Below are 27,918 nucleotides of genomic sequence, written 5' to 3'. Positions count from 1 at the left end.
ACTGCTAGTGAAAAAAAATCAAGGTAGGAAAAAAAATTTTTGTATGTTTACATTTTATCTTTAAGTAAGCTCTACACCCAGTGTGGGGCTCAGACTCAAGACTCGGAGATTGAGTCACATGCTCCACCAACTGAGCCAGCCAGGTGCCCCCATATGTCCTCATTTATCTAAAAAGGGGAAGGATATGAACACACACACACACACACACACACACACACACACACACACATCTGTCTTTGCTACACCCTCCTCCAAAAATAAGGATAGCCATAGTAATTTTTAAAGGACCTCATATAGGGAAAGAGGGGACACAGGATGACAGTAAAGGGGTAAAAGCCATACCTTTTTGAGTATATCAGGTTTGTATATTGGACTATGGAATGATATAAACATTCTGCATAATTATAATGCAGAATTAAATGAAAAGAAGAACAAAAGCCATTCCTACAAACTGAAAATGAAATTAAACCAGTGAAAGGAACTGTTCATTGAGTTGGTGGCAGAAGCACACAGAAAGGAATTATCCCACACAGCAGGGATTTGACTGTTCATCCCCAGTGGCATATACCTTGGGGAGGGGGGAAGCCAACCAAACAACAACAACAACAAAACCAACCAAACCAAACTCAAACCCCCAGGACAACAAAACAAAACAAACACGCAAGACTGATCCTTAGATTATTTTTAGTCATCATATTGGTGATTTAAAAAATGGTGGTGTTGTTCTGAATCTACTATCGATTGACCTATTGATCAAATATAAATGCAAATATATATAAAGCAAATAAGGAAGTGGATTCTCTACACAAGAGGAAAGAGATAGAAACATAATATTGAAGAAATTACCTATAAAATCTACAATCCTGATTTTGAATTGGAAGTATTTTGAATTGGAACTCCATAATGTGTTCGCATCTCGATTTGAACAAACCAAGTATAAAACATTAATGGACAATTTGAAAATAAATATGACCCATGACTGAATGTTTAGTGATATTAAGAAATTATCATTTTAGGGGTAAAATAGTCTATAAGTTTTTTTAAAGTGTGCTTAAAATCAGCATAGGGACGGTAGACAATGGTATTATAATAGGGCTGTATGGTGACAGATGGGAGCTGCACCTGTGGTGAGCATAGCAGAACCTGTGGAGAAGTTGGATCACTATTATCGCACACCTGAAACTAATGTAACATTGTGTGTCAACTAGACTCAAATAAAAAAATATTTCTCAAGTGTGCTTAAAATGCCAAGCGGGATAAATGAAACCAAATCCTCGCCCTGCATTCCTATACACATAATAAATCTCATGTTCTGATATGGAAGAAAAAAAGAAAATCTTCTACACTACCGTACCAAGCAGTATATTAGTTACCTATTGCCGCATACACTGAATTACCCCCAAGCTTAGTGGCTTAAAACAACAAGTCTTATCTCACAGTTTCAGTGGGTCAGTAATGTAGGTGCAGCTCAGCTGGCTGACTCTGCCTCAGGATCTCTCCCAAAGCTGCAGCCAAGGTGTCTTCTGAAGGCTCAGCCGAGGGAGGATTGGCCTCTGGACTTGCTCACGTGAGCTTCACAGGATTCGGTTTCTCACTGGTTATTGGACTGGGCCCCAGTTCTTTCCCAGCTGTTGGCCAGAGGGGCTTCCTCAGAGCCTTGCCATGGATGTCTCTCCATAGGGAGGCTCACAAGCTGGCAGCCGACTTCATCAGAGCAAGGAAGCAGGAGAGGAACCGAAGCCATCCAAGATGGAAGCCAGATCTTTCCTGTAACCCAGTCTCGGAAGTAATATCTCATTACTTTTGTTATATTTCATTCATTAGAAGAAAGTCACCAGGCCTAGCCCACCCTGAAAGGCAGAGGACTACAAGAGGGGACACACACCAGTAGGTAGAGATCATGAAGCCCCGTTCATGTTAGAGGTTGCCTACCACTGGCTATAACTGATAAAGAGACAAAAATTAGATTGGCAGATTTTTCATCAGTGATAACGGATTCAAAAAGATAATGCGAGACTATCTTCAAAATGCTGACGGAAAATAGCCACCGATCTCGAATTTTATTTCAGGCTAAATTTGGTATAATAAAAGAGATGTTTCCTTAAAAGTCAGTGAAAAATAAATATATTTTTTAAAAGACCATAGACAAAATTATTCAATATAGCTAGAATTCTGTATCGAGATAAACTGGTACAGCTTTCAAGAGTAAAAGATAAAACATGTTTTTCTGTGCAAAAAATAAGAGAGCTTACCGTGACTGCTGAAGGATATTCTTCAGTGGCACGAAGAAAAGTGATCCGAGAAGTGACACAAAGCAGTAAAAACTGTCCCATCAGGGAGAAAAGAAAGCTAAAAAAGATGTTGTGATGAGATGACTTCACTGTGTCCAAGGAACATCATAAATCTGACATTGGACAGCAATTGCCACCACAACTTTGCAGAGGAAGAGATCACCACGTTAGGTCGGTCACGTGACTTGCTCCTGACACAGGGCAGGACTTTTCCCTTCCACGTTCCTTTCTTGGAAGGGGCCTTTGGGACGTCATGGGAAAGAGCTGGAGGCCACTGATAGAAAATCTCACTGGAATTATTCCGTAAAAGGTGGTACATAACAGCCAGAGAGAGTTTTGCTTCCTTGTAGACATTTCACGAGCTTCCCCTCCAGCTCCATCAAGAGGAAAATGGGAAGGCATCAAATTTTTCTGACTGAAACTGATATGGAGAGGCCAGAGGAGGGAAAAACCTGAGGAGTGCCCAGTCAAGACAGAAACATCAGTTTCGGGCACCAGATGGCATACATCTTCCTGCGGGAGTCATGAGTGCTGCTCACCCAATGTTTCTGGCCCTCTGTTTTCTGGGGCATGTGGCGGCATTGTACTTCTCTATCCCTCTTTGAAGTTACGCTCAGTTGTGGGACTTGATTTGCCCACAAACTATGAGGCAAGTGACACGTGTCACCTCTGGGTGCAGTTTGCTCAGTTGGCCTCCTCTTATGGAGGTAATGAGGAGATCGCATGTTGAGGTGGAACCTCCAAGGGCCTGAGTCTCTGAAGGGCTGCCATGAGCGGTCCTTCCGCTGACCCTTGTTGGCTCTGCGTAGCAGGTGCAAAAATCCCCCAGACTCGTATTACGTTGCACCATGCAGATTTGGGAGTTGTTTGTTACTGCGGCCATTCAGAGATCCTCTTGAGAGATCTGTCCAGCCGATATTCTATTGTTATTAGGGCTTCTCATTTTTCTGCTGACAAATTTAAGAACGAAATGAATGGAGCAGAAAATAGGCCTCCCCTAATGTCTTTCAAATGATAGGCTTAAAATCACCTGATGGCTTCACCTTAAACTTCCAACACTTCACGCTTAGAAGATTTGCTCCAATAATGGCCAGGGCTTCGAAAGGATCTGTTCCTATTATTTACTCACGAAAAGTCTCCGGTGCTCACAGAGAGAAAAAAAAAAAAATCTCAGGATTGCTGCACATCAAGGCCTCCTTTTCCTCCACACAAATGGCTAATTGCCTTGGAATCCCAGAGGCAGTGCCAGGCAGAAGGGAGAGGGAGAATAAAAGAAAATTGCTTTAAATGGGCTAAATATACCTATGAAAAAAAAGAAAAAGCAAATTTTCCTACCAGGCAAGTGCATCAATTAAACCTTTCAATGGGGAGATCTTACTTATGCTCTTGGCATTAGTCTGGAATATATATTATGGAACTCTATTTACTCCTCTAATTAATATAAATGAGCGGTTACCATAGCAATTATTGCATTATATGATGCACATAAAACTCTGGCTATGCTTAGAGCTAGGGTCAACATTTTAAATCACTCTTGACTCATCATGAATCAAATGTCCCTTTCTGGATATTCCGATGCACGAAGGTTGAACATTTATTAGTAATAATGGAATGTAGAATTAATGTAGCACATTGTATCTTCAAAGTGCTTGAACTATATTAACTAGCTAACCTCCACAGTGTCTCCTTTGTGAGGGTCTGTCACACCCATCTTTCCAATGGGAAACCAAGAGGAGGTCTGCTGACAGGAGGCCCGGGGAGCCATTCCCAGAGAGGCTTGGAAATCCAAGGTCTAGAATGTTCTTATTTGTCACAAGAATGATAGAAGAGAGAAGAGCTTACATCAAACCAGAGTCTGAGGAAATGTGAGGAGCCCAGAGCAGCCAGGTGGGGACGAGGGGCAGGGGGTCTTGGGGGAGGGAGTTTGGCCTAGAACACAGCCTGATGGCTTGGGGCAGGCCAGGGAGGGGGACAAGGCTCCGCTCTCCCCTCCGCTCAGAGCCAGTTCTGTGGCAGAGCCCTTCCAGCCAAGGCCCACCCAAGTACTCACCAGCCCCGGGTGCTCGGATTCGTCTCAGCAACTGGTACGCAGCCTGTACCCAGGGGTGCGGTCAGGGCCAGGTCTTGGGTGTGAGGCCAGGGTGGCTGTCCACGGCTTGAGCTCAGACGGGCTCTGGGCTTGGTTTCATGCTCTGCGCTCTTTGAAATTCTAAACAATTTAATCTTTGACTTTATGTTTTGTAAGTGACGTCTGCTGAGACAGTTAAGACTGGGAGGCTTGGCTCACACCCCAGCCCACTCCCCACGAGGACATGTCCTTGGCTATCGGCTCCCCGACCTTGCGCCTCCTGGGTACCGCCTCGCCTCACCCTCCACAGCTCTCTGTCCCCAGCCGGGGCTGGCAGCATCACCTCACATTCAGCAGCTAGGCAGAGGTGAGCTTCCTATCCACCCTGGTCCTTCCCGCTGTGGGGGTCTCCTGCGTGCTGTGGGTCGGGGTGGTGGTGTGGCGGGAAAGACAAGTGCCTGGCTTAACTTCCCTACCCTCGAGCCCTCGGACGGGGCCCTGTGTGGCCATCTGGCAGCTAGGGGGGGGCCTCATGCCCCCCCCCCCGCCGGGCACCTGTGAGGGTCTATACTTGCCTTGCAATTATCTCTGTGCTCAAGTGAAGGGGATATTAAATAGCAAATAGAAATTATCAGGATAGGTCCAGAGAGAGATGGTGGAAGAAAGGAAAAAGTTTTTCTATTTTTGTAACCTTGAGAGTCCTTTCCCTGACTTTCCCTGACCTTTGAACGAGGGGCCTCATTCCAATTTTGCACTGGCTCTCAGGAATTAGGGAGCCGGCCTGTCCTTACTACCTCTGTAACTTATGAGTGTGGAGTCCAGGTTACTTAGCTTTTATATGCCTCGGTTTTCTCATCTGTAAAACCAGCCATCTGGGGTTTGACGATATGAAATTGCCATCTTGTAGGTCAGAAACGGTCAAATATTGTAATTTTGTATGATTCAACTTAGTATTACCTTCCTCATAGGAGTCCGGGAACATTTCAATGACCTAGCACAGGACACGGATTGAGAAGAGGGCCCAGCTCATAATAAGCATCCAACTAACGTTCACTACTTGGCTTTTATTAATAGTGATGATGCTATTAGGCCCCTAGAAAGTTAAGTGACACCTCCAGAACGCGGCGGGCTGCCTCACCTTGCTGCCATGGGCTGTTCTGAGAAAGCATCGCGCTCTGCACATCCGGTGCAAACTTGGCCCAGGGAAGCATGTCCTGAGCTGACGTGTGACCTGTCTCTGCGGCTGACCCAGAGTTTGCAGTCTGGCCTGAAGCACACGGCCGCACGGCTTTCTCGTTGTGTCTAAAACAAGAGGAATTTCTCTGACCTGACAATGCACCCTGGGTGCAGGGAGGGTGAGAGGCAACTTGCCAGACAGGTAATGTCTAAGGAGAACGAGTGCTTTCCTGTAGTTAGACCCAGTTTTCCAAGGACAGACATGTTTCCAGATTCGTCCTCTCTGATGGCTTCCTTCTTGGAGAACTCGACAGGATTATAACTGCAATTGATTTCTTTTTATTAGCTGAGGATGAACTGAAAAAGGGTAAAGGTTCATTTTGGATAAATCCTCAAAAGTTCGGGAAAGCTCCCAAGACTCCTGCTGAACTTTCTTAATCTCTCTACAGCGTTGCGTTCTGTGTAATTATCCATATTTGTGAAGGGTAAACTGCTCCTGCCTTCTTCATCTCTGTCACCGCTGATAGCCTGCCGGTCCCAGAAGCCCCCGCCTCTGCCGGCCCACACAAGGTCACCACTGTCTGGGAAGCCACAGGCCTGCTCTTCCCTTGAGGATGTCAGGCCAAAGAGTGGATTGTGTTCAACTCACAGAGCCGGCAGGCAGGGGCCAGTGGGGGAAAAGGCCCGAAATTAAGGAGATTTAAAAAATGAAAGGCCTTTTGAAAATGAATGGGGTACTAAATCTTCCTGGTATGACCTGAGCGATGGTCACCATTTCTCTTACTCACAGGAGACTGAACAAAAATGTCTTTCCCACCCTCTTTTGCAAGAATTTCCTGACACAGCCATGCCAGCAGGCTTGCTGAGGCATTTCGAGCCTCGGTCCTAAGACGACGTTGCCTCTGACAAACCCAAGGAGAAGGTAGGTAAAGTGACTTTGAAATGCTCCATGCCAAATTCCATCCTGTCACACGAGGCAGGCACAGGAATCAGAAGGCTCAGTGCACCGTCTGAGAGGCCTGGGTCCTCATCCCGGCTCTGCTGGTCTCTGGCTTTGGGCCTGGGAGTGAGGCTTCTCTCCTCTGTACCTGGGTTTCTCTGGCTAGAAAACGAGGGGCAGACCAGCCAGAGAGATTTACAGGCCAGTCCCGCCTCCATACGATTAAATAGTTCCAAATAAAATTTTATCCATAAACTTGCACTGATGGCTCTGACCACGTTAAGGAAATTACTACCTTTCTTAATATAAAATCAAGTTTCTATCCTTCAAGGCTGGTAATCTCTGCTGTGGACGGAATGTTTGTATCCTCCCCTCCGTTCATATGGTCAAGGCTTAATCCTCAGTGTGATGGTATTGAGACGGGAAGCCTTTGGAGATGATTAGGTCATGAGAGTAGAACTCTCATGATGGGATTAGTGCCCTTATAAGCAGAGACATTGAAGTGATGGTCTCTCTCTTTTCCCTGTGAAAATACAAGATGGCAGCCATCTGTGGACCAAGAAGACGGCTCTCACCACACCCCAGCCATGCTGGCACCCTGATCTTGGACTTCCAGCTTCCAGCTTCCAGCTTCCAGAGATAAATGTCTGTTGTTTAAGCCCATCCAGTTCTACGATATTTTTGTTATGGCAAGCCTGAGCTAAGACAGTCGTCCTTCTAGAGGGAGCCTCAAGTGAGAAGGTTGACTCTCCGAGCTGTATCATATACCGTGAGCTGAAGCCAAAAGCCCCATTCATCAAACGGCCTGCCTCCTCACTGATCCTTGACTCAGCTCACAGGCTGGCCATATTGGAGGTGGAAGGTGGGTTTGGTGGGGCAGTGGGGGTGTGGTTGGGGTGGTGGGGTGGCGGTGGCAGCGGCGGCAATGTGCCCACCCTGCTATCTATCATTCTGGCTGGAGGCTGAACGTAGGACCTGCCCCTTTATTACTTCATAACATAAAAGAGGCATGGCTGGAGCATTTAAATAAGCCTTTACAGGACTTTACTGAGGACTCAGGAATAACACCTGGAAAACTAACCACAGTAGTCTAGGAATCTAAGTAACTGTCTTGCAAGCCTTGTTTTATTCCCTAGAGAATGCCTCGGCCCTGCCCCATCCCAGCTCCTGGACCACGTACAGTCTCTACCAGAGCAATCTTGGCAAGCACCCGGGAGTACTAGCTCAGAGATGCGCACTCCCTAGATGGTAGGCTGAAAAACAACTCCTAGGGTTTTCTTCCCGAGCAAGTACATCAAGTCTCCCAGAATGCACTGCTGTCACGCATACAGAGTATATTGTTCCTCATCATTTTGGTGAAATTCTACAAGGTAGGCCACATTTGAGATGTAAAGAAGGCATTTGATATGTCAAGAAATTACTGCAGAGCAAAAGAAAAAATAATAACAGGTGTTGGTGAGGATGTGGAGAAACTGGAATCTCTGCTGGTGGGAATGGAAGATGGCGCATCCACCATGGGAAACAGTATGGCAGTTACTAAAAACATTAAACACAGAATTACCTTATGATTCAGCATATTACACTTCTGGGTATATTTCCAAAAGAACGGAATCAAGATCTCAAAGAGATATTTGCACATCGATGTTTGTAGCAGCATTATTTACAACACCCAGAGGTAGAAGCAACCCCAGTGTGCACCAGGAGATGAATGGATAAACAAAATGCGGTCCATACATAGTGACGTTATTCAGCCTTAAAAAGGGACATTCTGTCACATGGTAGGACATGGGTGAATCTCGAGGACATTATGCTCAGTGAAAGAAGCCAGTCATGAAAGGACAATATTGTGTGCTTCCACTTAGAGGAGGCACCTAGAGCAGTCAGATTCGTGGATTTTCAGCTTTGCAAGATAAAAGAGTTCTGGAGATCGGTTGCAACGGATATGAATATACTGAACAGTACTGAACTGTATACTTTGATGTGGTTAAGATGGTAAATTTTATGCTATGTGTTTCTTACCACGATCTTTAAAAAGTCTACATATAAACTACAGCAGTGGTGTTATAATCCTGATCAAATAGAAAACCACAATTTTGAAGTGATGTCCACTGATTCCTAATGGATCTCTGTTCACACTGATGCTACTTTGATTTCTAACCATAACATGAAATGGCAGCCAGATGCACCTGGAATCCACGAATGAATCCCACTTTGCCCCTTTTGTTTCTAAAAGCCCTTTTCCCCATATTAGTACATTATTAGCAACAAACATGCCAACTGCTTAATTGGGAAGACATAGCCACAACGTAATGATCGATGTGTTCAATAACCGTAACGGTATTTATTCTGCACGAGATAAAGATCATCAGAGTCTTGTAAAAGACCTCAAACATGGAAGCTATTGTCTTCCCATTTAAATTGAAAAGAGGAGTCTATGATCGGTGCTGCATGTTAAGCAAAAAAAGCCCTTGAGAGGCAAAGAATGGCCTCCTGGAGTAAAGACTGGGACCCCCCTGGGCTTGTCTGCAGCAAACCTTGATCCCTACCAGTGTCCAGTCAAGAGGTCTTCGGGATGAACGGGGCTGGAGGAGGTTTCGGCAGTCCTCAGCAGAGGCGGGCTCCATGCTACCCTTCCGCTGGGCAAAGTCTGTCAGTCACCATGCACGCATCGAAGTAGAGTCTGGAAGGAACTTCCACTGCAGCTCCTGTGAGGGCGCAGTCCCGTTGGGGAAGACAGTAATGTACAGTGTTTGAGAGTATGGTTTCTGGAGTCCCAAGCCCTGGACTCAAATGCCAGCCCTTCCCCTTACTAATGATGTGATATCACAAGTCATTTTCCTCTGAATGTCAGTCATTGTCCTCCAAATTTCGGTGCCCTCCTCTGTAAAATATGAGAATGACAGTAGTAGGGTCACCGAATTGTGAGAATGAATGCACGGGATAATACACGTGAGGCTCTTAGCACAGTATCTGGAACTCAGTACATCCTTAATATATTCTTGCTATTGTCATTGCCGTTGTAAGATGGTGCTTCAAAAAAGGGAATGCTCAATGGCCTCCCTGAAGTAGTTTTGTAGCTTAGATTTCCTGGAAGGGGAAAAGTGAGTGTCTTCAGGAATCACTACACTTGGACGTGATTCAGTCAGTCAAGGAGCAGATCCCGGGGACTCAAGCGGCTCCAGCCCAGTATTGCCCTGGAGCACTGCCGGCCCTGCCCCTTCATCTGCCCATTAGCCATGCTGCTCCGCACTGAGTAGGCCTCTATAAATGGCTGAAAGGAGATGTCTGAGCAAGCACTCCCCTGGCTGAGAACAGCGATCTCTGCTGCGTCAGCTGAACCCTCAAACCACTACACCTCCTCACCACCACCACAGCATGTGCCAAGTGGCTTGGCTTGGAGCCGGTAGTAGAAAGACCCGAAAGCCAAGGCCTCCCTCCTGGAGCCAGGGCAGGGATTTCTTGGCCAGCTTTAAATGGCCAGACCCCCAAAGAAGGGACGCCTTCCCTACCTGCTAGAGCTTAGTCCCTCCACAAACGGTTACAAGGGCTTCCCCCAGACCAGTTGGGCAGCAGTTTGAGGGCCACGAAGGCAGGAGGTTGGCAACCAGCACCCCCACTGACTAACATAGGCTCCGGGCTGACCCCAGCAGAGATCAGGTCTTCAGTATTTCTACGCATCTTACACGCCTAGCTTTCATTCTGAAAGCGTTTATCACTTGCCAGACAGGCTTCGAAGCACTTTACGTGTATTTGCTTACTTAATGCTCACAGACAACCCTATGAAGTAGATGCTCAAACAGGTCAGAGCCTCCAGCTGCTTAGTTCCTCCAGTGGACCAAACAACACTGCGGAAGTCATTTTACTCGTCCAAACAGCATGCCGTCTGCTTGTGCACTGAGGGCAGACAAAGAAGCAGAAGAAACGTTACTTTCGAAATGAGCTGTGGACAAGATCTGAACCTGGCACCCGGTGTACATCCCAGAATACAATCTAATGCAGAACACGACCATGCCGGTACCCTGATCTTGGACTTCTAGCCTCCAGAACCATGAGAAATATATTTCTGCTGTTTACAAGCCACCCAGTTGGTGGCATTTTGTTTTAGCAGCCTGAACTGACTAAGCCACTCCAACAGCTAAATAGACAAAGAAAAGCAGGGCTCAGGACGCAGAGACCTAATTCTGTTGGGCTCCCAAACCTCTGCTGGGTCCTGAAATGGAAAGGAGCGAAGAATTAGGGACTCCGGAATAGAGGGGCACAATGCTTGGGGCAGTCACCTCACTTCTACACAGGAGGGTGACGCTGGAGGTCGGCTCTTGCCTCTCAAGGCGGAATTGGCCCCTGCTCACTCCGTCCTCTGAGCTACTAAAGATGAAGTCAGGAGATGGCCGCAGGCCTCCCGGAGTCCTGCATCTGGTCAGAACCCCACTGAAATGCTCGTCTTGGTGCCGCTTCCCCGGGGAGGTGCCCTGGCAGGGACCTGGGCCCAGCCCTGCTCTATTAGCTTCAGATGATCTGGGCAATCCAGATTTGTCATCCTTCATCTAGTGCTTTAGGCTGATCCCCAGGAAAGAGCTTTGAATCCCGGTTTTGGTAAACATCTTCCCTCTAATCTGTAAGCTATTTATCAAATATGAATGTGCTTTTTGAAATGAGTAACTCATTTCCCTGGTGTTTTTGTTCCAAAAATAATTGGAAGTGACAATACAAAGAATTACACGTGGAGTTGAATCATCATAGAATAAATATAAAGTTGCAAGTGCCCTTGGAGCCTCGCTCTCTTGTGCAGCTTCCTCTTCAAGGAGGCGCAGGGACTTCCATAGGCAGATCTGTGTTCCATTATTGATTAGCTTTTAGACTCTTGTTACATATTAGATTAGGATGGCTCTCTGAATTGAGAATGAATAGTCCAACTACACATAAAAACATCTTACGAAAGAGCTTCTAATGTGATTTTTTTAAAAAGGAAACCTCATTGGGACAAAATTGGAGAAAATGACAGAGCCCATTAAGCCCACGCTTTGGGTGACTCCTTACATGTATATTCTGTTCTTTTCAGAATGAAGCTACAGATCACTTTTACCCAATTTGGCATGGAGGGGTGTGTGTGTGTGTGTGTGTGGTGTGTGTGTGTACACAAGCATATACAAAGAACAATTGAACAACAGTTTGAAACTAAGGCATTAGAAGACATTCTGAAGGAATAAATGATGTATAAGACTATTCCTTAAGATTAAGCCATTAAAACTCTCCAATTTATGTTTAAACGGGGTTTCGAGCTCAAATATCCTGAATGTAGCCAAAAATATTTGGCAGCACACTCTTACTTCTGCTTCCTCTCCCTCTCCTGCTCTCTCAATTTTCCTTTCTTGTTCATGGATCCGCCTCAGAAACTGCATGGGCAAGGGACCAGGGAGCCTTGGAAAGTTGTGCTGGTTCTAACGGTCCAATGCCAAAACAACCAACTGGATGTGGGCCTGTTTATTCACAGCACTCCTTAGGCATGATCCCAACTGCAAAATCCTGGTTGCTAGACTGAACCCCACTTTACTCATTCTAGAATTTATTTCTGCTGGTTAGAGCTGCATGCACAATGCTGTATTGTTGTCCTCGAATACACAGAATAAACTTCCTGACCACACACTTATTGATTAACGTCTGAGCCCATGTCGGTTTGTATTGCTGCTATAACGAATTCCAATAATTTAGTGGCTTCAAACAACACAAATTTATTTTTTTAGATTATTTATTTATTTATTTGAGAGGGAGAGAGAGAGCGAGAGGGCAAGTGAGAGCACAAAAGCAGGGGGAGGAAGAAGCAGACTCCCTGTTGAGCAGGGAACCCGATGCAGGACTCAATCCCAGGATGCTGGTGGGACCATGACCTGGGCCGAAGGCAGACGCTTCTTGGACTGAGCCACCCAGGTGCTCCCACACATTTATTATCTTATAGTTCCAGAGGTCAAAAGTCAGACTTGGGTCTCACTGGGCTAAAGGTTAAGGTGTTAGCAGGGCTGCGTTCCTTTCCAGAGGCTCCAGGGGAGAATCAGTTTCTTTGTTCTTTCTGGCTTCCAGAAACTCTCTGTATTCCTTGGCATAGGGTTCATTCCTCCATCTTCAACGTCAACAATGTCATATATCTCTGACCCTTCTTCCGTCGTGACATCTTCTGACTACAGTCAGGAAAGTTTCTCAGCTTTTAACAACTCAGGTCCCTTTAGCCATAAAAGGTAACATATCCACAGGTTCTGGATTTAGGACATAGATATCTTTGGGGGCCAGTATTCTGCTTTCCAGAGAGCTCCATCGTTTTGGTTGTTTTTCTTAGTGGTGGCGATGCCAGAACCTCCTCGCTTCCAATGGATCTGAAAAGAACAACAGGGCTTACTTCATCCAAGAAACTCTAGGAAGGGCCTCTTGCATCTTGGCCATCATTGTGGTCATTGAGATGCTCATGGGCCAAGGCCTAGCAGCAAGGCAAGAGGCTTATCTAGTCAGCTCTGATGGGTGGGCTGTCACACTTAGTCCCTTCAGTGTTTGCGGTCCATGACACAACTTGGCCTCTCAATAGCTCCTCCTTCCTGAGGCTAGAAATTGTTTCTGCACGGATGGACATTTTCAACTTTCATAAAACTGTGCTTTGAAAGTTCTGTTGTCAACAGATATATAAAGTGTGTGTACGTCTAACATAAAAACCACATTTTCTTTTACCAAATTAGCACATAGCATGTTTTGGCCTTCACTTGATAAACACACTTTTCCATTTAAATGCCTATGAAATAGCAACATAATTGTGCAGAGTGAGGGAACGCAAACTCAGCTGAGGGGCCATAACCACCTTTCAAGCCAAATTATGAGGCTCTCACTGAATCGTGATTCCATGGCGGTTAAAACAAGTGTAGGTGGCTGACGATGAGCAGGAGATCAATTGCCTTTTTCCGCACCCAGAAGTTGTGTATTTGCCCCCCCCCCAAAAGGTGTTTAAGTAATGAAATATTTCACAGTACAAACTGGCTGGTGGGGGAGAGGGGAACCGACATGGACACTACAACTCACGTAGACGGAGCCAGGCTGCCAACTCCGGAGGACTGGCAACGTCCTGTGCATCTGGGCAGCTCAGACTGTAAAATTTGGGCTGAAAAATAAATAATCTCCTTCTCCTTCACTTCCTGGGTAATTAAGGAAAACACTGACTTAGTGGCCTGTATAATTACAGGCCCGGAAACCCAGCCTCGGGCTGTCTACAAAGTTGCCAATAAAATCACCTGAAAAGGGAAAAACATCAGATAATTGACTGATGGCTTTTGTCAAACAACTGGTTTTAATTATTTCCTTCCCCGCCCCCACCCCGTTCCTTCTGAACGGAGGCCAAGAGGCCTCTGCCCGGAAGTGTCTGCTCCTGGGCCCGGAAGTGTCTGCTCCTGCACCACTTACTCCGCCTCTGGCGCTCACACCCCTGAGCTATGGGAGATGCTGACAAGGACACCCCTGGATGTCTGTCTGGCACTTGCCGCAAGCTGGCTCTCTCGCTCACCCAAACCTCGTCATAATGCCCATTCCCGCCTGTGTTCCTACTTCACCGAGGAAATCGAGACCAAGGGGCGTGGATTTTACCTCAACTTTCTGTCCTCTGCCCATCTGCTAGAGTGTCTTCTAGGCCTGTTCTGAATTCGGTCCCTCTTCTTAGTTGTGTGACCTTGGGCAAGCCATTTCACCTCTCTGAACCTCAGTTTGCTCATCTGGAAATGAGGAAATGTGAGTGCCGATGATGGTGGGAATGGTGTTCCAAGGCCTCCGCTGTCTCCCGAGGGAAGGAGAAAACCGACAGCTGTGATGTTAGAGTCACCCACCTTGACGAATCTCTGCTTGTACCTTTCTCCACCTATTCTCCCTCCATCGCATCTCAAGCCACTCAGATGAGGGCCTGGAGGGAAGGGGGGAGTGAGGGTCTAAGAACTCTCTAAGTTGGCAAACAATTCTGACAGAGGCCAAGTTGCCTTTCATATTCCTTCCTCTCTTCTGGGAGAAGGAATTACAGATGCGGAGTAAGTGAAACCATTCACCTTGAAGTAAAGAGAGATTTGAGGGCCATGAACTCCCTTTCCTTTTGGAAAGATGACACTGAGTGGTAAGATGTGAGAAGAACGTTTTGGAGCCAGAGGTGCCTTCTGGATGGAGAGCGGTCCAGTTGCGTCTTGGAGGGTAACCTCTGGGTCCTACCTCTTGGTCCTGGGCCAGCCGGGAAGAGATCTCAGTTTGTAGCTGTGTTCACGTCAACGTTCAGTTCTCCCTCCACAGGCAGAGGGAGAAGAATAAGAGTTTCACCCTGTGCAAAAAAAGCTCTCTTATTTGGTGCAGCCTTTTCGAGTGTTCTGTCAGAGATTTTCCAGAATATGAAATCCAGAAAGAAAAAATCAACCAGAAGTAGAACCATCAATCTCATAAGCCAAACATGCAAACAAAATGTGGCTTACCATACCATGGCATTTCTCTGCTACATGGCTTCCTTTCATTCAGACGGAGGCAGGAGAATTACGGGCTGTGGAATCAGAGAGATGTGGTTCGAAGTCTTTTAATTCCTCATGTACAAGCCTCTATAATGTTGGGCTACCTGGTCTACCTCCCGACGCCTTGCTTGTCTTACCTCTAAAATGGAGGTGAGGATTACAGGTGTCCTAGCTACTTTTGAACATAGGAAACACAGCTAAATAGCTTATTTTTGTGTGTTTTTAATGGACGGTTAAGTTTAGAATAGTTTTAAACTTACAGAAAAATCGTTAGGCGGTACAAAGAGTTCTTGTGTACTCCATCAGTCATCCCTACTGTTAACATCTGATATGGGTGTGAGACATTTGTTACAACTAATGAACCAATGTTGATACATTATTATTACTAAAGCCCATGCTTTATTCAGATCTTCTAGGTTTTTACCCCAATATTCCTTTTTTGTTCTAGGATCCCATCCAGGATTAGATTTAGAGTTCATATCTCCTTAGGTTTCTCTTGACTGTGACAGTTTCTCAGGCTTTCCTTGTTTCCTTGCTTTTGATAACATTGACAGTTTTATGGAGTACGGGTCCGGTATTTTGTCAAATGACACTCAGCTGGGATTTGTCTGATATTTCTCTCATGATTAGACAGGGGCTCTGGCTTTTGGGGAGGAAGACCAGTCACAGGGGCAAAATGTCCTCCCCATTTCATCACATCAAAGGAGCATGCTACCAGCACGGACTATTGATGGTAACCTTGATCACCTGGCCGAGGTCGTATTTGTCAGGTTTCTACACGGCAGAGTTACTCCTTTCTCCTCTTCATATAGTCCTCTTCGGAAGGACACAACTATACACAGCCCACACATAAGGGGTGGGGAGTTATGCTCTGCCTCCTAGAGGGGGTAGTATCTACATAAGTTACTTGGACTTGTTTTGTACAGGAGATCTGTTTGTTCTCCTTCATTTAAGTATTGATTTTATCATTTATTTACGTCAGTATAGACTCTTGCATGTTATTTAATGCCTTGAGATATAATCTAATATTCCTTTATTTATTTTGTTGCTCCGTTTATTCTAGCTGTGACCATGCAGAGCTCCTTCAGTGGTTCCTGTGCCACTTTGAGATGCGCCACCCTTTTGTGTCTTTGATCACATCCTCACTCTCTGGTGCCCCAGGATGCTCCAGGCTGCTCCTGTATATTTCTTTCCCCAGCCCTGGAATCTTCCATTTCTCTGAGGAGCTTGGTTTCTTCCTTTAGATAATGGGATTAGAAACCAAGTTCCGTGTGCTAGCTATGCTTGTTGCTATGGGGATGTCATTGCTTCTAGTCTGTCTCAGTGGAAAGAGGTAGGTAAATGTCTGTGCATACTAACCCATGTGTATACACATATCTGTAATTATTTCTATATCTATCTGTATCTCTCTCTCCATCTGTGTCTATATGAAGTTCAACATGAGTCTGTACTGTTGTCTCTACTCTACTCTAGGACCCGGAGGCTCATCCTAGCCTGCCTTCATTGATGGTCTGTGTCTCCCACTCCAACACTGACCAACCCACACCTCACCTTCTGCCTTCCATTTATTTATTTTTTCGATCCCATCATACATCTACAGTGATTTCCAAATTTTCAACCCAGACAATGGGAAAAAACTTCACCAACTAGAATACAGTACTTATGTACAGTTCCTTTTTTTCTTTAAACTTAACATTGTCACTCATTTCCAAAGTGACTTAGGCCAGCACCCTTGTACCCCACCCTGTTCAGTGAAGTGATATCATACATCTGTGACACAGTTACATTATTTTGTCACGGTCTGCCCCTTGGGGTTCATGATCACCCAGCTGACTCTTTTGAAGATTTATACTTTGTGCTGTGAAGTTCAGTGGGTTTTGACAAATGCATATTGTTGTGTATCCGCAACCATGGTATCAGAAGTTTCATCATCCTAAGAAAGCTCTTGTGGTTCACCTATTCAGTGCTACCTCCTCCCCAAACCTCTGGCAACTGCTGATCTGTTTTCTGTCTCTGTTTTATCTTTTTCAGAATGTCACAGAAATGGAATCATACAGTGTGTCCCCTTTTCAGACTTGTCTCCTTCACACCTTATGCCTTTTTATCACTGGGTAGTATTCATTTGTATGGATGGACCAGTTTATTGATCCATTTACTTATTGAAGGCTGTCTTGCTTGCGTCCAGTTTTTAGTGACTATCTCTGCTAAATTTTTGAACATATAAAGTTATTATAACTATTTCAATGTCCTTGTCTGCTAATTCTCAAATCTCTGCCAATTCTAGGGCAGTTTTGATTTCTCAAGGGAATTTCAGTTTTATTTTTCTTAACTTAGTGAGGTTAAATACCTTGTTAATACGGCAAAAGCCAGTGCTACATCTTTCTCACAAATTGCCTGCTTGTATCTCTTTCGCATTTTTCTCTCAGGTTTTGGATCTTTGTTCTAAAAGTTGGAAGAGGCTTTATATATTGGTGATATTAATGACCTAGATTGCACTCCCCGCCCTCTACTTTGCCCATTGTCCTTGGAATTTTTGTATGGTGCGCTTTGTGCTGCCTTTTAATTTTAAGCAGTGTGATGCATCCTGGGTGAGTCAGCAATCAGTGGACACTGGGAAGTGAGTGCTTCATAGGAAACCCCAGAAGTCCCACTAAGCTTAAAGGCTGTGTGTCTGGGTCAGCACCTCAGACTGGCTGAATCCACTAGTCAGTTAGGAACACCGGGCCTGCAGTGAGGCCCGTGGCCTGTTTCCTCTTTACTCCAGAGCCAACAACCTGAATGGGAGACCTTCAACTTGGGAACTGTATAGACAGGACCTGATGACATGATATCTCCTTCAAGAGGTTGGAAGCTTGTTGGGCTCCTTCATAGAAATGAACTCGACCTATGTCTCAGCTGTGATGTAAGCTCCAAAGGAGATAGGATGCCAACAGTGCCAACAGTAAAGTCAGACGAGAAAAGTGGTCTGTGAGGACACATGTTGAGAAGACCTGTGCACGTGAGGCTTATGCACCTGTGGCTAAGACACACACACCCCCCCACCTGAACACTCATCAGTCCTAGGTTATACTTTCCTGCGTGCCATCACCCAGCACTTCTGGCACGTGGATACCTACCTCATCCCCTACAGGCTTAACACCCAAGTCGGGAGCTGCACCCAATGAGACGAGCCTGACCCCCAGATTTGAAACAAGACTGGAATGCTCAATGGGGCAGGTCTATTGGCTGAAGTCTGACAGCCTGAAGGCAATGATTTCAGACTGGAAAACGGAAAACGGAGCAGAGCTACGTGGACGCCGGGCAAAGCAGGTGGGATGGGAAAGTTTCCTGGTGCCTAAGAGTCATTTGTAGTCAGGAAATGGATGAGTCACATCTCCACAGAAAGCTAAATGTGACCATATTACCTCGCAGGGATTTTTGGTTAGACATAACAAATCTAGGTGACGGTGGGCGAGAGACAACAGAAATGAGTCACCGAAAAGGATTACTCTATAAAAAAGGCATGGAGGAGACAGGTCACCCAGCCAGGTGACCCAGCAGAACCAACTTGTGGAGAGGAGGGGTGTGGCAGGTGAATCTGGAAGGCTGTTTAGGGGGTGATAAAGAAGTGGCCCCTTTCTCCCACCAGAACATCTGAGCCTAAACAGTGTTGGGTTTGTGGCCTCCAAAAATACCATTACTTTAGTCCTTTGGACTTTTCCTAGGGTGAGAAGTTTGGTTTTTTTTTTTGAGGGCTGCGAGTTGCTGACACAACAGGGTGGGGCATCACAAACTCCTCTCTGAGGTCGGTGACCTGCAGGCGGTGACTTGTGTGCCCCTTCGGGGATTGGGACTGCCGTCCCACACACACCACCTCTCCCCAGCTAGGGCCACACCGCTGTACACACAAAGGAATACCACGTTCTTCGGTGGGAGGCTCGTCTTTGGTGCTCAGTGCTGACCCAGTCTTTATCCCACTTTCCTGCACTTCATGCCCTCCTGCCCATGATGTCATGAGGGTGCTTTGTGATGTCTGGTCTGCCTCCCAGAGCCTGCATTGGCTGGGGGAGGGACTTGCTGACCACACAAAGCTTACGGGTGTGGCCCATCATTGCCCGCGGGAGGGTATATATAGGGCGGCTCAGGTGCTCTGGGGTATACCACTGCGAGTCTTCGAAATGGCTAAGGCGACCAAGAAAACACAAACTCCGCTGGCTTCTAGCACAGTCGTTCAGCAACCGACCTCAAGCACCAAAGGGAGAAAACACACGAAGACATCCTGTCAACCCAAGTCCAGAGCCAGTGGCAAGGTGAGATGACCCCACTCAAGCTCTTCCCATTGTCACATCCCACAAGCTCTTCCCCTGTCCCTGCCTGGCACGCAGCCCCTCTCCAGAGTGTACTTGTTCTCCTGAAGCCTCCATTCCCACCCACCCCCACCCTGTTCCCCCAAACCAGTACCCCTCTGTGATCACTCTGTTGTCCTTCCAGGTGACCAAAACAACCATGAAGATAAAAAGACACCCTCAAAGGAGCTTGACAAAAAAAGCCTCTCCTAAAACTTCCACCCCTTCGAGGAAAGATAAGAAATCGAGACAGTCAAAACCCTTTGGCCACTACCATAGACTGAACGAAGTGCTGAATCGCAATGGGCCAGCGTACCAAGAGAAACCCACCACTTCTCGTGCGTACCTGGGCAACGAGTAACTCCAGATGGAGGCCAGAGACCTCAGCGCTACCTGCTAAGTCTCTGAGGTCCTGCCCTGAGAAATGGTAGACCTCGAATTTTACACCAATGGGGTATACCATTCATGAAAATTAAAATAAAACCAACCTGTTACAAAAATTTGTATGTCTCTGTGAGTTCTCTGATGGTGGGGAGTGGGGAAGGAAGGGAAGAGGCAGGCTTGCAAGGGAGGGAGCAGGGTCTTGCGGGGTTGGGGGTTAGACCAGAAGGTCCAGTTGGCCAGAAAGTGGGATAAAGACTGGGTCAGGACTGAGCACCAAAGACGAGCCTCCCACCGAAGAACGTGGTATTCCTTTGTGTGTACAGCGGTGTGGCCCTAGCTGGGGAGAGGTGGTGTGTGTGGGACGGCAGTCCCAATCCCTGAAGGGGCACACAAGTCACCGCCTGCAGGTCACCGACCTCACAGAGGAGTTTGTGATGCCCCACCCTGTTGTGTCAGCAACTCGCAGCCCTCAAAAAAAAAAAAAAAAAAACCAAACTTCTCACCCTAGGAAAAGTCCAAAGGACTAAAGTAATGGTATTTTTGGAGGCCACAAACCCAACACTGTTTAGGCCACTTTTTTCCTAAGATATGTATCTTAGGAGATAGATAGATATAAACAATTTGGGTCCTTTTTATGTCTTCTATGATTCTACTAAACGGTTTGAACATAAAGAATACATTTATAATAACTATTTTAGTGTTTCTGTCTGCTAGTTCTAGAATCTGTGTCAGTTTCGGGTTGTTTTCCTTTTCTCCGGATAGGGTTGTTTTTTTTTTTTTTGGTATTTTTCTTACCTCAGTGAGGTGAAATAGCTTTTGTTTTTAAGGATTTATTGATTTATTTGAGAGAGAGCATGAGTGGGAGGGGCAGAGGGAGAGGGAGGGAATCCCAAGCAGACTCTGCACTGAGCACGGAGCCCCACACAGAGCTCAATCCCACAACCATGAGATCGCGACCTGAGCTGAAACCAGGTTGGATGCTCAATTGATTGTGCCACGCAGGCGCCCCCTGCTTTTTTTTTTTATTTTTAAAGATTTATTTATTTATCTGAGAGAGAGAGAGAGAGAGAGAGTGCACACGCACACCTGAGTGGGGAGAGGGGCAGAGGGAAAGAATCTTTAAGTAGACTCCCCACTGAGCGTGGAGCCCAACACGGGGTTTGATCTCTTGACCCTGAGATCATAACCTGAGCCAAAACTAAGAGTCAGATGCTTAACTAAATGAGCCACCCAGGTGCCTCTGAAACAGCTTTTAATATGGTTAAGGGCCAGTTCTATATTCCTCTTGTGAATTGTCTGTATTTTTTCACATGTTTCTATCAGGTTTTGGGCTCTTCATCCAACGATTTTTCAATCTTTAAATATAAGGAATATTAGCCTTAATACTAGCCCTAATGAGAGATCTGAGTTACAATATGTTTTCCCAGTTTGTTAGTTGTCTTCTGATTTATTTTATGGTGTGTTTTTTTTGTGTCTTTTACAATTTTAAACAGTGTGATGTATCCTGGGTGAGTGAGCAATGGGTGGAAACCAGGAAGTGGGTGTTCCAAAAGAAACCCAGGGGGGAAAAAAAAGAATGAAACCCGGGAAGCCCCACTAAGCCAAAAGATTGTGTGCCCAGGAGAGACTGGGCAGACTGGCTGAACCTGCTAGTCTTAGGAACATAAGGCCTGCGGGGAAGCCCACCATGCCTTTCCTTCAGGCCCATAAACCCAAATGGACAACCCGCTACCTAGGGAGCTGTGTAGACAGGACATGATCACACGGTGTCTCCTCAAAGAGGCTGGAAGCTTCTTGTAGCCAGAGCTGGCTCCATGGGGGCCTGACAGCGAGTTTGCCCAGCCTGCCATGTTTAGAAGGGCTCCGTGTACTGGGTTTGAGGCTCTTGCTGTTGGAGCATTGAAATTTGTAATAATTTTTGAACAGGGGCCTGCGTTTTCATTGTATGCTCAGCCTTGCAAAGTATGTCATTGGTTTTGTCCCTACCCCCTCTGGCCTCTGGAATCAGAATTGCTGTGGCGAGCGCCAGACCTCAAAGTAGGAGGGCTTGAGCCCCATGGCTGTGCTGCTGCCCAGCTGTAGACAATTCTCTTGACTCCCTCATCCGATTTCACACGGGAGAGACGTGGAGACATAGGTAGATGCACTTAAGCCTATAGCAAACAAGCGCATGGTTCTCGGGACACTCCTCCCAGCGGGTCCCCGCACTGGCCTGCGGCAACGCCCAAAGGTGGCACACATGCCAAACCAGGACCCTGGCTGCTGGCGCCTCTGGTCTGATCTGAAACTCATCGTTTCACCTTCCAATTGAAGCCATACTTGAAACCCAGGGCAGCCCTGCAAGGAGGCAATACGGGCTGCCTGCCAGAGTTGAGATCTTTGAATACTCTTGACTTCTAAGTTCTGAAATGAGACCGTGACCTGCTGGAGCTTGTGGTGTCCTCCGCTCCTGAGTCAGAAGAAAGGGGTCGGCGGAGGCTTTGTAGATTGGGAGGACATCAAAAGGCCCTTAGGACCTTTTTATAATTGTGAAGGATTCAGCAACACGTGGATGTGCCCCAAGCACTCACCAATTCTAACACGAGGAAGAGGGAATGAGCAAAATATGCTGGTCAGACTCCCAAAGTAGCCGAGGATGTGGGGGACCCCAGAGGAAACCTCACTTGCCTATTTTCTCTCAACAGCCACGGAGATCTGAGAAGGCAGATTTCAAACGCTGATGACCACATGTTCTGGAGGATCGTACATTCAGGGCACCACAAGCCGCTCCTTTCATACCTTCCCTTTCCTAACTTGCTAGCTGAACATCAGAGCTCTCGCCTGCCCCGTGGAACATAAGCCATATCATCTATTTCTTTCATAGTCGCTCCAAGCTGAAAGTGACCCAACTACAGACACGGGCGTTTTGCACCTGCCGGGAATTGACTCTGGAGGAGTTTCTTTCTGCACTGCCTCCTCTGCTCAGCTTCTGCCAAGGCTGAGGATGAGCACGAGGGTTCCGCTCCAAAGCATACCAGTGTATCCATGTCGGCTTACATTTCAGCATTGTCTTTAATGGCTTGAGCAGGAACTTCTGAAGTTTGGAGGGAGGTGGATTTTGTCCCCTCTGAGTGTTCAGAGGCGAAGCATCGTGACCATGGGCTTGGCAGTGGCAGAATAGACACTGTGGCAGGCATTTCGATTTGGACCTGTGCCAGCACTCCTGGGAGCCCTAGATGAATCAGCCTTCCTAGTCCTTCATCTATGGCATACCGTCCCAGCGGTTTCTTCACGGGGCACTGAGATCTATGCATGCAGGCTGCTCACGCAGCCCTGGCTGACCTACCACATGAGAGAATGGAGGAGCTCACTTTGGGTGCTGTAACCCTTTAGGGCCCCTGCAGTATGACTCGTCAGTTACCTGGTTCGTGAACCACTAATTTTACCACTGCTCGCCAATAGGAGCAGACCCATGAAATTGAAAAGACCGCCAAACGCCAGTCGTCAGACAACGGTCTCCGAGGCAGGCTGGGCCAGTAGCTGCCCCCAGGCCTCACGCCAACTCTCTCATTGGAGAGACCAGTTCCCATAAGTGCAGGAATCTCTGGCATACAAACAGATTCCGATCAGGAATAAGTAAACCCATTTCTTCTTACAACAAATATGCTCCAAACTGAGAAGGCAGAAGAACAAACAGGAATCCCTTCCAAAGGCAAACAAAGCCTTTAAATCATGTGGTGTCTACGCTGGTGCTTTGTCTCTCTTGCTTTTAAGGATCTTGCAGGAGTGCACCATGCAAAAAACAAACAAACAAAAAAAGGTAACCCAGCTCACACCTGTTAGGATGGTCATTATTAAGAAAACCAAAACCAGATACAAAACCCCAGAAAACAAGCTTTGACAGGGATGTGGGGACCTCGGAACCCTTGTACACAGTTGGCTGAGAATGTAGACTGGAACAGCCATTACAGCAAACAGTATGGCGGTTCCCCCTAAAATTAAAAATGGAACTAGCATTTGATCCAGCAATTCCATTACTGGGTATATATTCAAAAGAATTGAAAACAGGATCTCCAAGAGCTAGCTGCACTCCCATGTTCATTGTTGAGTTATTCACAAAAGCCAAGAGGTAGAAACAACTGACCAACGGATCAAAAAAAAAGGTCTAGCCATACAGTGGTGTATTATTCAGCCTTAAGAAAGAAGGAAATCCTGCTCTATGTGACAACATGGATGAACCTGGAGGACATGATGCTAAGTGAAATAAGCCAGACACAGAAGGACAAATTCATAGGAGCAGAGAACAGAATGGGGGTTGTCAGGAGGTGTGGGGAGAGGAGATGGGGAGTCCTGTGCAAAGGTTATAGTTTCAGGCATGCAAGATGAAAGAGCTCTAGAGGTCTGCTGGCCAGCATCGTGCCTATAGTTAACAAGACCGGGTTGTGCACAAATGTGTGAAGAGGATGGCTTTCATGTTATCTGTGTTCTAGCACAATACAATACAATAAATAAATAAATAAATAAATAAATAAATAAATAAATAACCCTTTATTTGCAGAAGCATCCACAGGAGCTGCAAGTAGCTGGCCGCAGTGGGTTCGTGATGGGCCCAGAGGATATCCCCCAGCCCAGAACAGTTGGGGGATGTCAGGGACCCAGAGCCACTCTAGGCACAGGTCCCACTACCCAGCCATTCACCCATTTTTCATTCTTTGTTAGGGCATATCACTCCCTGTCTCAGATGACACAGGTAAGATCGGATGTCTAGTGTCACTCGGAAAGGCCACTTGAATCACCTGTGCCTTCAAACGCAGCACAACATGGACCCCAACAGACCAGGAGGAGAGACTCCAGCAAGAGAGAAGACTGCGGACGAAGTGTGGGGGCAGAGTCTTGGGCATCACCGGTGGGCCTCCCGGGCTGCCGATTCTGCTGGAACTGGGGCCAGCAGCTCTCAGGATGGCTTCGGGCTGGGATCGCTAACGTTTGCTGAGGACAGCCCCAGACAGAGCCACAACAGCTTCCTTGACTGGGGACATTCATCTGTCATTCATGACTCTGTCCCATCCCCTGCACTTGCTCATTCAACCCACACACGTTTGCATACCGTTTATGTGCCTGGCACTGTGCTGGGCACAGAGGGAGTGGCAGAGAAAGATGGCCAGAGGTGCCCAAGAGAAAGATCCACTAGCCTGCATGCTAGACCAGTGTTTCCCAACCTGCGAAACCATGAGTCTTCGAGGGGCTTCCACGTTAATGCAGAGGGTTCAGCATGGAAAGCAGGCCTCGATCCCAGACTAAATGAATGGTCCAGATGTTTCCTAGAAGTGCCCATGGTATGTATAGTCGTCAAGAGCCGGGACTATGGAGCTAGAGTGCCAGGGTTCAAATCTCAGTTCTGACAGTTTCTCACTTTGCCATGTCTGCTTCCTCACCTATATAATAGGCATGACTAATAATATTCACAAAAAAGTTAGCATACATGAAGCATATAAATATTGGATCATTATTCCACATACATCACAATTTTCTAATGTCTGCATTATCTATAATGTCTATATTATAATAAATGAAATATAAATTTATTTTAATATGTAACTAAAGTAGTTTATTCTGCATTTTCTCAGTCAACCAATGCCAAAAAGTATAATGACTGTCAAGTGACGGCATAATGATTGATTTGGATGTACAAAACAAAGGGTGGTGGGCCTCCTTAATGCATTGCCCCTTGACCGTGGTGTTTCTCCAGCCATTTGTCTAGCTGGACCGAGTGTGAGATTCAGGACTGGGTGGGCCCAGCTTCACATCCCAGTCCCACTCCTCTGTCAGTCATCCAAAAAACATTTATTAGGAACCCAGTGATACTTGGCCAAGATGAGACTCTCCAGCTTAGCTGGGAAAGTTACAGCAAATTCCTTCACCAGCCTATACCTCATTTTCCTCACCTGTGAAATGGACATCTAACTCCCAGTTTGTTTTGAAAATTAGATGAGTAACATCCAGAAAATCATCTGGCACAGTCCCTGGCACAGAGAAAATGTTTAATAAATGGCCACTATTTTCCTACCTCATGAGATGGCAATTGAAAAATGGCCGTATAACTTGCCTCATCTCCTAAATATGAAAAATCATATATGGTTCCATGGTCGTCACAAGAGGCTGAAATGTACCCTGCCTTCTTCAAGTGGGGGCTAGGCAGATTCTAAAAATTAGATCCCATAAATCAGATCTTAGCCAGGGGCTACCGCTGTCCTTTGTGGGGAAAAGCCCAGCACATAGACACCGGGAGGAGAGACCCTAGACTGGAAATGCTCAGTGACTTGGAATTTAATCAGATTGGGTGTCAACATTTAGTTACAGATATGACTCCTAAAGGATCTCTGATCTATATCAGCATCCTTTAGATGAACATGTGGGGCCCCAAGGCTAAAGAGAGGAGGAGTGGGGCTCTGAGTACTGGGCTGAAGGACGGGAGAATGAAGGGAGGCAGACCAGGGACACCAATTAACCCCAGGCACAGAACACTCATTTGTAATCTCACCACTGTGGTTGACAGGACATTCAAGCATATGCACAAAGAACACTGCAGTAAAAATGATAAATCCCCCACTGCATCAGGCAGCAGAGTGACATGTGCCCTGAGCTTTCTAGAAGCTAGTTATGCATCCCCCCACCCGGGACAGGGGTGAACAAATTGGACAAAGACCCTGCCCTCCTGGGGCTTGCAGTCAAGGAGGAGAGACAAATAACAAACACATGAACATATAATATCAGGGGGCGATAAGCACCAGGAAGCAGCATGAACCAGGGTAAGGGGTCCATGAGTGACATGGTAAGTGAGGTTGGGGGTAGAAGTGCTGTTTGAAGATAAGAGTGGTCAAGAAGAGGGTCTCCGAGAAGAGCAGCATGGCGGTTGTGAGGTGAAGGTGGGAGAAGAGGTCAGAAAGATAGCCAACTGGTCTTCCAGCTCCTGCCCTTGGTCTCCTTCAATCCACTCTACTGCTTCCCCAAATTCGCTGTGCATTAGAGTCATCTGGGGAGCTCGTGAGACTTCCTGTGACCGTGTCACACTCCAAACCAACGTAATCAGAAAGCCTGGAGGTGGGGGCCAGGCATTAGCATGTTTAATGATCCCCAGGTGATTCCAGTATGCAATGAAGTTTGGGAATCACTGGCCTGGTCTCAACACTGCAGCTACAGTTATCTTGATAAAACAGGCCTAGAACTACTTACCTCTCTCCTCCTTAAATCCCTCCCCTGGCTTCATTACACCTAGAATAAAATCAGGCTTTCTCCTGTGACCTACAAGGCCCTGCATGGCCTGGCAGGCCCCCATTCATTTCTGCATAGTCATCTGGGGGCATTCCGCCCCTCACTTAGCATGCTCCAACCACTGGCCTTTTTTCTGTTCCGCAAACATGCTGGGCTTCTCCTGCCTCGGAGCCCCTGGTACCTTGAAATTGGAACACCCTTCCTGATGAGATGTACAGGGCTGGCTCCTTCTTGCTAATCAGGCCTCAGCCCTAGTAATATCACCCCCAAGAGGCCTTCCCTGCACCTCTAGCTAATGTTGTATGCACACACATACTGTATGAATGCTATGATGTGCCATCCAGACTCTCCTTTAGGAGAACTTATTTCCCCAGCTGCTAAGAACGGTGCTGGCACTTGACCTTGACTGGAAAGACCACACCTCAGGGATAGCCTGCATGCAGTGACTCATCATTAGTGAAGTTCAAGGACCCAGCCACATCACTGCAATGTGAAGGGCCTTTCCAGCCTCGGAACTCATGAAGGGAGCGACTAAAGCTTTGACTGAGCCCGTGTCACAGCGCAGTGTCTCCCCTTGTCCAGTCCTGCTTCCTGCTATTCTACAAGAGCACCTGATCACCAGAGCATTCCCTAGTATTCTGACGCCCTAATTTCCACGTCAGAATCCAATGTAACTCAAACTGCTGAAGCTGGTGCCAGTCATCTGAGAAAGCAAACACTAAGACAGCATTCTGAAGCTGAGCCACCTGTCAGCTGGCACCAAGGCCCCTTTCACTGGGACATAGGGGGCATTGGAATAGCTCCAGGACAAGATAACTATTCAGTTGTTAATATTTGTACCTGTGGGACCTGCGATGTCATACTTGTGGAAGGAAATTCACTCGCAAGAGTGGAATTGGGTGGCCTTTGCTAAGCATGATTGATGCTTTGGAGAAAGACAACCAAAGACTATGAGTGATTAATTGGCAATTAAAAG

The sequence above is a fragment of the Callorhinus ursinus genome, unplaced genomic scaffold (assembly GCF_003265705.2).
Source record: "Callorhinus ursinus isolate GAN/ISIS: 27379988/994484 unplaced genomic scaffold, GSC_fseal_2.0 scaffold91, whole genome shotgun sequence".
Taxonomy (NCBI): domain Eukaryota; kingdom Metazoa; phylum Chordata; class Mammalia; order Carnivora; family Otariidae; genus Callorhinus; species Callorhinus ursinus.
Note: the sequence above shows the minus strand (reverse complement) of the source record.